Below are 10,939 nucleotides of genomic sequence, written 5' to 3' on the forward strand. Positions count from 1 at the left end.
ATTCCCCCTCACCCTCCAATGCTAAGGGCTTTGAACTACAGAAAATGAAAGGGTGTTACAAGCAGGCTCAGAACAAAGGACTTTCTTAACTTCTCCTATTTTGCCCCCAAGTGCAGGATGAAACTCTTCCTCTCTGAAGTTTCCTTATCCAAAGCTCTCCCAAAAAGAATCCAGTGGTCTTTGATCACCTCCCTGAGATGTTTCTTAACCAGGGAAGATTAAACTCACGGCAGAAAGTAAGACTGAGGGATGTCACCACACCTAGGCAGACTTTGTCAGAAGCTGTTGTCTATTCTTTGATCATATTCCAAAGAGTTTCCAAAGAGTATAATTTACAAACTATGGTCTCTTCTTTGGGTCCATTCAACTCTCCTAAAAATAATTTCCGACTCCTCAAAATTGCCTACATTCCCCCATCTCTCTCTCTCCTGTGAAGAAGGGTATATAAGATGCTGAACCTCACTGGGTTACTGGGTAGTCACTCTCTCGTCATTCCCCCATGAATACAATAAACTTGCCTTTTCCTCCAGTTAATCTACCGTTGGTTTATTTCAGCAAACTCAAACCTTAAAGGGAAAGGGAAATTCCCCTTTGCCCCTACACATGCAAATTAGTTATTTAGATTAATAATTGTTAGATATAAAATTGGCGTATAGTTTATTTATTTTTATATTTCAGCACAAGGGAGGGAAAAATGACTTCCACCCTTTTAGGTTTTGTTGTTGTTGTTGTTGTTGTTTTGCTGGGCTACAAGTTAGATTGATAAAAGACAGAGTAACATGAGAAAAACTATATTTAATTATGTATGCATACATAGGAGTCCCACAAAAATATGAGAATCAAAGAAGGGCCAGATGAATAAAGCTTACAAAGCATCTTAAGCTACAGAAAGAAACAGAGGCTTGGGGCTTCTGGAGGGTGGTGGTGCCAGTTAGGGAGTGTGGGAGGAGGAAATATATAGTAAATACATGGTAAATAAAGGTTGCCTTGTTATGCAGGTAAGAGTCTCTCAGGAGATAGAAATTGTCTTGGAGCAGCTCTCTTCCCAATCAAAAACAGCTTTACCAATGAAAATTTCTTTTATAGATCTGAAATTCTTTTACAAAAGGGCAGCATTTCAGAGCTAACTTCTGTGTGGGCAGTTTCTCTAAATAAATAATTAATAATCAATATGCTAGAGAGAAATATTTTGGAGTGGTGCGTTCTGAGCCCTAACCCCAGCAACAGGCAGAAACTGAAATGTTAAAATGATACAATTTGCAATATTGTTAAAAATATTAAGTTCATAAGGAGAAAAACTAGGAAAAGATAAGGAACTTTATGGACAAAAGTACAAAACTTTATTGTGAGACATTAAGGTAAATAGAGAGTTATAGCATGTTTACAGATTGCAAGACTCACTAATTTAGATATAACAATTTTTCTGCAAATCGACCTATAGATTTGTAATTGCCTGATGGGTTCTTCCTGCCTGCTGCACAAACAAAATCAGTTCACTGAGACCGTGGCATTGCAGTAAAGAAAGGGTTTAATTAACACAAGGCCGGCCACATGAGAGACAGAGTTTTTACTGAAATCAGTCTCCCAGCAGTCTTGGAGGCTAGGGTTTTTTTGTTTGTTGGTTTTTTGGTTTTTTTTTTTGAGAGAAAGTCTCACTCTCTCACCGGGCTGGAGTGTAGTGGCGTGATCTTGGCTCACTGCAACCTCCGCCTCCTGGGTTCAAGTGGTTCCCCTGCCTCAGCCTCCCAAGTAGCTGGGACTACAGGCATGCACCAACATGCCCGGGTATTTTTAGGTATTTTAGTAGTGACACAGTTTAACCATGTTGGCCAGGCTGATCTTGAACTCCTGACCTTGTGATTCACCTGCCTCGGCCTTCCAAAGTGCTGGAATTATAGATGTGAGCCACCAAGCCCAGTCAGGAGCTTAGGGTTTTTTCAAGGATAGTTTGGTGAGCAGGTGGCTAGAGAATGGGTGCTGCTGACTGGCTGGGGATGAATTCACAGGGGTTTGAAAAACAATCCTCGTGGGCTGAGTCTGCCTCTGGGTGGAGCCACAAGACTGGTTGAGTTTGAGTCCTAGTTCCATAGGTTGCCAGAATGCAAAAGTCTGAAAAAACATCTCAAAAGACCAATCTTAGGTTCTACAGTAGTAATGTTATCTGTAGGAGCAATTGGAGAAGTGACAAATCTTGTGACTTCTGGTCACGTGACCCTTGAGTAGAAAGGGATTATAGAAAATGCATTTTATCAGAATTCAGGCGCCTCTCATAATCCTAACCTTGCAGCCTTTCATTAGTTTTACAAAGTTTTGGGAAGGGCTACTATCATCCTCACTTTAAATTTCAGCTATAAACTAACTTCCACCGGAAGTCACTTGGCCTATGCCCAGGAATGACCAAGGACAGCTTGGAGGTTAGAAACAAGATGGAGTCAACTAAGTCATATTTCTCTTACTGTCATAATCTTTGCAAAGGCAGTTTCAGATTTAGAACAATTCCAATACAATTCTCAACCAAGTTTTTGTTTGTTTATTTTGGGAACTTATTGATTCTAGAGGATATATAGATGTATAAGAATAGCAGAGACACCTTCAAAAAAAACAAACTAAAAACAAGGTGAGAGAGTTTGTTCTACCAGAGTACATATAAAACGGAAAACAGTATCTTGTTACATAAAAGCCTAGTATTGCTCATTGACAGTCAGCCTTGTCCCATGTGTTATTCAGAGACACAGATTACTTCCATCATGTGATTCTGTCATTTCCTTATCCAGTTCATATAGCTGGCAAACAGAATAGAAGGGGGAGAAGCACACTTTCTTAACTGCATTGGCCGTTTTTCACTGGCATGGCCTTCAGGTACGGAAATACAGTTCCTACCTGAGCTGTCACTTCTCAGCATCAACTGTACACCAAACAAGGGTGAGCATAAGCCCGAGGGCAGCTAGTTACTACGGCCACAGCAATGTAAATGGTGTTTCCAGTTTCATCTTTGTCACAGATAGGAGAAGAATAGATGCAATACAGTTGAAATATGAAAGTAGAGAGAAATCTAAGACAGAGTTTCCCAAAAATGAGTTAGATGAGACCCAGGAACTTGTGCAAACTCCCATCAGTGATTGACACCAGTGTCCAACAAACTTGCAAGAAGAAAAAAAGGTCAATCCCAGAACTGGACCAAAAACACTTTATCTTCTTATTAGAAAACAACAGCAACATTAATAATACTACACTGCAATATCATATTTAGATGTACAGGCCAGAGAAGTGGGACATGGAAATTAACAATGAGTCCTAGGAGGCCTATGATAACTGGGTATTGGCTGCTTAAGAGAGGCCAACTAACCAAAAAAAAGAAGAGCTATTGTGTGGGACAGCCTAAAACATCATGTGCGCACACATTTAAGGAAGCCGACCCTGTGCCAGAATGGGGCTGGGAGAGGGACACAAAGAAAACCAAGACATAGCCCCTTCTCTCAGGAACTGTCAGTCCAGTGGTTCTGGTACCAGAGGGGAAGGACCCCTTCTTAGCAGGTGCAAAGGTGAGTAAAGTGATGATGGAGTTGTGGCCCACTAAAGGACGATGCAAGTACGGACATCGGGATGGGGAATACTGCTTGTCTGGAGACAAGCTAATCTTCTTTTTGAAAATCATATTCCTGTTTCTTTGAAAAAACAATCCTCCATCTTGCTCCAGTCTGTGGCTTGAATGGCCTGGCTCCACCCTAGCTCCAGTAATGAACTACTTAGTATGTGTGTCTCATTAGATGAGACGGGCCCTTGTCCCAGTCAGAGACATTTGCTAGGAATATTGGGAGATGAAGGCAGGACTTCATCTTGAGAGAATGGAAGGTGTGGAGTTGCTGCTGTCATCTTACAGATATACAAGGAACATCTGCCTGATAGTGGGACTATGATAAAGGACAAAGAAACAGGAAAATACAGAGAAACCACATTCTGTTTTCATCATCTGAGTTCTGATAAGCTGCTCATTAAGCCATAACGAATTGTTTAACTGCACATTCAGGTTCTTAGGCCATCAGACAAGATCAAGTACTCAGAGGTAAGGGGCTTCAGTTGTGCTAAGTGGCCAAAAGAAGATTACAGTGAATTTTGGATTAGATATCCATGAGTGTCATTTATTCATTTTCATATAGGTAACCTTTAATTTAATTTAATGTAATTTTTATTTATTTATTATTATTATCATTTTTTTGGTAGAGACAAGGTCTTGCTATATTCCCCAGGCTGGTCTTGAACTCCTGGGCTCAAGTGATCCTCTCACCTTGGTCTCCCAAAGTGCTGGGGTTCCAGACATGAGCCACCACACCTAGCCATGGGTAGCATTTTAAAATAAAGTAGTCAAAATAGATCTCCTTGAGAAAATTATTATTTTTATTATTATCATTATTATTATAGGAAACAGATTCTAGCTCTGTCACCAGCTGGTGTGTAGTGGCACAATCTCGGCTCACTGCAACCTCTGCTTCCCAGGTTCAAGTGATTCTCCTGCCTTAGCCTCCCGAGTAGCTGGGATTACAGACAAGGGCCACCATGCCCAGCTAATTTTTATATTTTTAGTAGAGATGAGGTTTCACCATGTTGGCCGGGATGATCTCAATCTCCTGCCCTCATGATCCACCCACATTGGTCTACAAAATGCTAGGATTACAGGCATGAGCCACCACGCCCGGCCGAGAAAACTATTTTTAAGCAAAGACTTAGAGAGAGAGAGGAAGTTAGCTATGCACATTGTGGGCGCGGTGTGGCTAGGGTGGCCCTGAGATAGGGATATGCCTGGTGTCTTTAAGGTACAGCTCAGAGGCCAGAGAACTAGAGGAAATTGATTGGGAAGAAGAAGAATAGGATATTAGTTTTGGAAAGCAAATGATTTGGGAATACGAATCATGTAAGAGCACGTGAGATTTTATAAAGATTTCACTTTTTCTCAAGGTGAAATGAGGAAGCACTAAAAGATTTTGAGTAGAGCTTCATGATGTGACTTATGTTTTGAAAGGACCCTGTAGCTGCTTGGGCTGTCCATGGTGGGGGCAGGAAGGCCAGTGAGATGCTTTCCCAGGAATTCTAGTGAAAGGTGATTGTGGCTCAGAACGCTGGTAGAAGTGAAGGCCACGAGAAGTGGTCAGATTCTGTGTGTGATTCTGTGTGTGAAGGTAGAAACAGACTTCCCTGACAGGTTGGATGTGGGATAGAAGAGAAAAGAAGATTATTCAAGAATTAGAGACAATGGACTTATCTTCTTCTGAGATGAGGAATACTGAGGGAGGAACAATTTCTGCGGAAGAGTAGGAAAGATGATCAGTGTTTCCTGGGGACATGCTAGGTTTGGTATAGTTATTACACATTTAAGAAGAAATGTCACATAGGAAGTTGCTGTACAAGCATAGGGTTCAGGAGAGAGAAGTGTGCCAACAATTTGGGCATTGTGAGAAAATTGATGATGTTAAAAGTGTAGAGGTAGAAGTATGATATCTCTCCTCGCCCCTCATAAGGGTCTGACACTCCTAGAGCAAAAGACAGGATAACAAGAGAAAAGCATAACAAATTTACTTAAAGTTTTATGTGACTCAGAAGCCTTCAGAAATGAAGACCCAAAGACCCAGGCAAAACTGTCCAGATTTATGCTCAGGTTCAGTGAAGGATGGACAACCATGTAGCAATATAATTGGACAGAAAGGGTATGATTTGATAGTAATAGGCTGAGGGAGGAACACAGCATGGCCTGTCTGTTTAGATTTTTCTTGGCCTCTCTGTATAGCAATTCTTCCTCCCAGCTATACAGCAAGACCCCCTCTGGAATCAGTCTTATGACCTACTATCTGCCAAGGTAGGTCAGATAATTTCTTTACGGCCAGCTCCTACACAGAACAGCAGAGGGAATACTAGAGCAATGTTTCTAGATTTTATGGCTGATTTAGGGGAGAGGGAATCAAGAGACTGGAAGGCAGGAGAAGGTCAGAGAGACCTTGGTTCTGGGCGCTACTTCTGAGGCCTTCCAATCTCCTTTATTTCAAAGACTTCAGCATGCCAAAGTGCCATAGTTTGGAGTACAGTGTGCTGAGCCCCAACGAAAGCCATGAGATTAGATATGATCATGAAGAGAGTGCCTGTGTCCATAGAAAAGAAAGAATAGCTAACCCCTAGGAATCTCCACCATCAAGAGCCTGGAGAGAAAGGGGAAGAAGTAATGAAGAAGACTAAGAACATGAGTCCAGCGACATAGGAGAAATAATCAGGAAAGGGTGGGGTGCTGTAACTCAGCACACATCCTGGCCAAGACTGTCTGCCTTGAGGGCATCAGGCCTGAGCTCACCAGTCTTTTTACCCTGTTTCTGTCCCAAGAAGCTCATTCTCAGGTCAGCTTCATCAAGGAGCAGGGAGCAATCAACTCTGTCAAATGCTGCTGAGCATGGAAAGTTAACGCTGTCAGGGGGGAAATGTCTTACTCCAAGTGCAAAGCTTCGCTCATGACCACTGTTGATGGGGTGGAAGAGTCTGGGGAATTCATTGAAGAGATATCCAATTTTCTGGGTCTAGAGAAAGACAATCTTGTCCAGGAGGTGAACAGGAAAAGGGTCCACATCTGAGTCACATTTTCATCTCAGTGGAGGGAATAAAGAGAAAGAGAGTAGGGCATTGTGTCTCAATGCCTGGAGATACTGTTCTCTCATTTATTTATTTTTTATTATTATACTTTAAATTCTAGGGTACATGTGCACAACGTGCAGGTTTGTTACGTATGTATACATGTGCCGTGTTGGTTTGCTGCACCCATTAACTTATCATTTACATCAGGTATTTCTCCTAATGCTATCCCTCCCTCCTCCCCCCACTCCAAGACAGGGCCTGGTGTGTGATGCTCCTCTTCCTGTGTCCAAGTGTTCTCATTGTTCAATTCCCACCTATGACCGAGAACATGTGGTGTTTGGTTTTCTGTCCTTGCGATAGTTTGCTGAGAATGATGGTTTACAGCTTCATCCATGTCCCTACAAAGGACATGAACTCATCCTTTTTTATGACTGCATAGTATTCTATGGTGTATATGTGCCACATTTTCTTAATCCAGTCTATCATTGATGGGCATTTGGGTTGGTTCCAAGTCATTGCTATTGTGAACAGTGCCACAATAAACATACGTGTGTGTGTGTCTTTATAGCAGCATGATTTACAATCCTTTGGGTATATACCCAGTAATGGGATGGCTGGGTCAAATGGTATTTCTAGTTCTAGATCCTTGAGGAATTGCCACACTGTCTTCCACAATGAACTACTTTATACTCCCACCAACACTGTAAAAGTGTTCCTATTTCTCCACATCCTCTCCAGCACCTGTTGTTTCCTGACTTTTTAATAATCGCCATTCTAACTGGTGTGAGATGGTATTTTACTGTGGTTTTTATTTGCATTTCTCTGATGGCCAGTGCTGATGATGTTCTCTTAACCATACCCTAGACCTCAGTACTTCTCACATTTGTCTCCATCTCTCTTCGCTCTTCTAAGGACCCATCTGAGCAACTCACTTCACCACATCCTCCTTCCCTCTTATACATTCATCTCCATATCACTCTCTCTCTTTCTTCTTCTTTTTTTTTTTTTTTTTTTTTTTGAGACAGAGTCTCACCCTCTCACCCAGTCTGGAGTGCACTGGAGCAATCTTGGCTCACTGCAACCTCCACCTCCCGGGTTCAAGCGATTCTCCTGCCTCAGTCTCCCGAGTAGCTGGGATTACAGGCACCTGCCACCACGCCCAGATAATTTTTGTATTTTTAGTGGAGATGGAGTTTTACCATGCTGGCCAGGCAAGTCTCGAACTCCTGACCTGAAGTGATCTGTCCACCTGGGCCTCCCAAAGTGCTGGGATTACAGGGGTAAGCCACCAAGCCCGGACTGTCTCTCTTTTCTTTCTTCTCATTTCACTACTCTGACCCAGAGGTTTTCTTGGAAGTTTATGCTGATTACAGATACACTCATCTCGTTTTTTACAGCTTTAACTGAGGTATAATTGACAAATAAAACTTGTATATATTTAAGGTGTACAAGTTGATGTTTTGCTATAGAAAAGCATGGTGAGATAATCATAACAATGAAGTTAATTGACATATCTATCGTCTCGCATAGCTACCATTTTCTTTTTTTCTTTTTGTGTGTGTGTGTGTGTGTTGAGAACACATGTGGTCTATCTTTTTAGTAAATTTTAAGTATGTAATACAATATTGCTAACTATAGTCATCTTGCTAAACACTACATCTCCAGACCCATCTCAGTTTTGAATTGTACTAATAGAATATATATAGTACAAATATAATTCTCAAAGCAAAAAGATATTTTCTTTTCCTTAAATTTTTTTTTTTTTTTTTTTTTGAGACTGAGTCTCTATCACCCAGGCTGGAGTGCAATGGTGCGAACTCGGCTCACTGCAGCCTCCACCTCTGGGTTTAAGTGATTCTCATGCCTCAGCCTCCCAAGTAGCTGGGATTACAGGCGCCCACCACCATGCCCAGCTAATTTTTGTATTTTTAGGAGAGACAGGGTTTTACCATGTTGGCCAGGCTTGTCTCCAACTCCTGACCTCAAGTGATCCACCTACCTTGGCCTCCCAAAGTGCTGAGATTACAGGCGTGAGCCACCATGCCCGGCCACAAAAAGATATTTTCTAATATTCAGTTCTATCATTAATTTTTTTAGTGTGCTTAACAGATCACTCTACCATTACTCTTCCTCAGTTGGAAACTGAGGGGTTTGGTATAAATGTCTTCACGGGTTCCTTCCAGCTCATACTATTTAGAAATCCGATACTCTGGAGCATATGTATGTGTGTATATGAGTGTCTGTAGGAAAAGATGTAAAGAAAATTTGGTTGACATTTGTGCACTGTTTGTGTAAATCTGATTTTCCTAAATCATTATGAATTTAGGCAGAAAAAAGCATCATTATCTGAAATAAAATTATTATACTACGATTACATCATTTTTTTAAACTAGGCAAAGAAAAAAAAGAAAACACGCTAGTAACCAATTTCATTGTTGAGAAGATGTGAGGTCCTGTCATTTACAACTGTTATTTAATGCAGCAAGAGAAAACATTAAGACAAAGACTATGGGATGATTTCAAGCCCCTTAGATCTAGATTAGAGGACTGGTTAACAGCCTGGAAGATATCTCTCAGTTAACAAACAACAATGTAGTAGTTCCTCTTCTTGGCTATCTCCCTTCCCTTTGCCTACTTCTAGTCTAATAGGTGATCAAGGGGCCCAAAATTCATTACATCCAAGAGGAAGCTTTGTTTGACAGGTGCTATCTAGCCAAGAAAATCTCAGCATCACCTACTCACCATTTACATACACTGTAATTTTTCATTGAACACTGGAAAAAAAAAAAAAAAAGAACCCAACAGCACATGGGTGAAGCTATTTCATTCAAGGCATTTTTATTAAGACTCATAACAGGACTGTCTTGTAGGTAACCCTTGCTTCTACTATTTTAGAGACACCATGGACTTCCACCTGTGCTCAGGATGCAGGGTGTCCCACCATCAGACTTACTAGGTTTGTGTATTTGTGATATAATAAACAAATAATTTTAATATTATTTCCCTGGTAGAAAAGAGAAGATAAGTGCCTTGTTTGAGGTCCCGTGTTGGTGAACAGCAGAGTTTGGAGTCAAATTCTAATCTATTTTTTTTAAGTCCATTACTTTAGTTGGACAACCAAGCTTGTTCCTTTTAAGGGAAGGATGTGAGCCAAATAGGAGATTCAAAGAGATGGAGTAAGAAATGATGCTCCATGAAGGAAAATATCCTGGTTTCAAAGGAAGAGCATGTCTTGACAGGGTAAGAGGCCAAGAATCCCTTTGAAGAAAAGGTACCATTTACTAAAAAATATCAGTGGTCGTGACTATTGTTGAGAAATAAATGAATTATCACAAATTGAGAAATTTAGGCAAGCCCGACTTAGGCAAGCCCAACTCTTTGTCTCAGGGTTTCCCAGACATCAGGCATCCCTGGACCATGCCCCCATTCCACTTGTACTATTGACTAATATTATCGATTTTATTCACTCTTGCATTTATACAACACGGTCCTAAGCAATAATATACATAATATTATGGACTAATGTGTTAATTATTCACTGCCATTAAAAGAAATGCATAACAATAACAATTTTTACTATCTATGTGTACTTTCTAACATCAGTCACCTCACTTTCCACCTGTTGTACATGTTTCATAATTTTGTATGCAGTTTCATCTAGAGCTGTAAATTAAACAATTCTACCTTGGAAAGCATTTTCAAAGACGCATAAAGGATCCAAGGACAATAGAAAAAAAATGAAGCTCAAGGTCAATGATTTGGCCAAAATCATCAAATTCTGTACAAAAAAGAGACTAAATCATGCAGGTAGTGTATTTTTATCACGAAACAGTGCTCTAATTATTTGTTAAGACAATTCCCCAAATTTACCACCAAATTGACAGAAGATGTAATTTTTATGATGATCTATTTCCCTTTGTTCTCACTTCACAAGTTAATGCAGGATGTTAAAAGGCAATTTCTTCTATCTCAGTTTAGGTAAGGGTCCCTCAGAAACAGAGGCCCTATCAAAATGACTTACTGACCACCTAAAGACAAAAACCTGAGCTCTAATTCTTTTTTTTTTTTTTTTTAATTTGAGACGGAGTCTCGTTCTGCCGCCCAGACTGGAGTGCAGTGGCGCCAACTCGGCTCACTGCAACTGAGCTCTAATTCTAATGCCTTCACTATGGGAAATAAGGAAAAGAAACAAGCATACTGTCTCATTGTAAACACCACAGAGGGGATAGTGCAGTAAGGAATACTACACTAACACCTTGAGTCTTAAGACGGATCGTCCTTATCAAGACTTTTTTTTCCTTTTGCAAGGTTTTATGCTACATATTTCGTT

Source organism: Macaca mulatta, chromosome 7, assembly GCF_049350105.2.
Source record: "Macaca mulatta isolate MMU2019108-1 chromosome 7, T2T-MMU8v2.0, whole genome shotgun sequence".
NCBI classification, from domain to species: Eukaryota; Metazoa; Chordata; class Mammalia; order Primates; family Cercopithecidae; genus Macaca; species Macaca mulatta.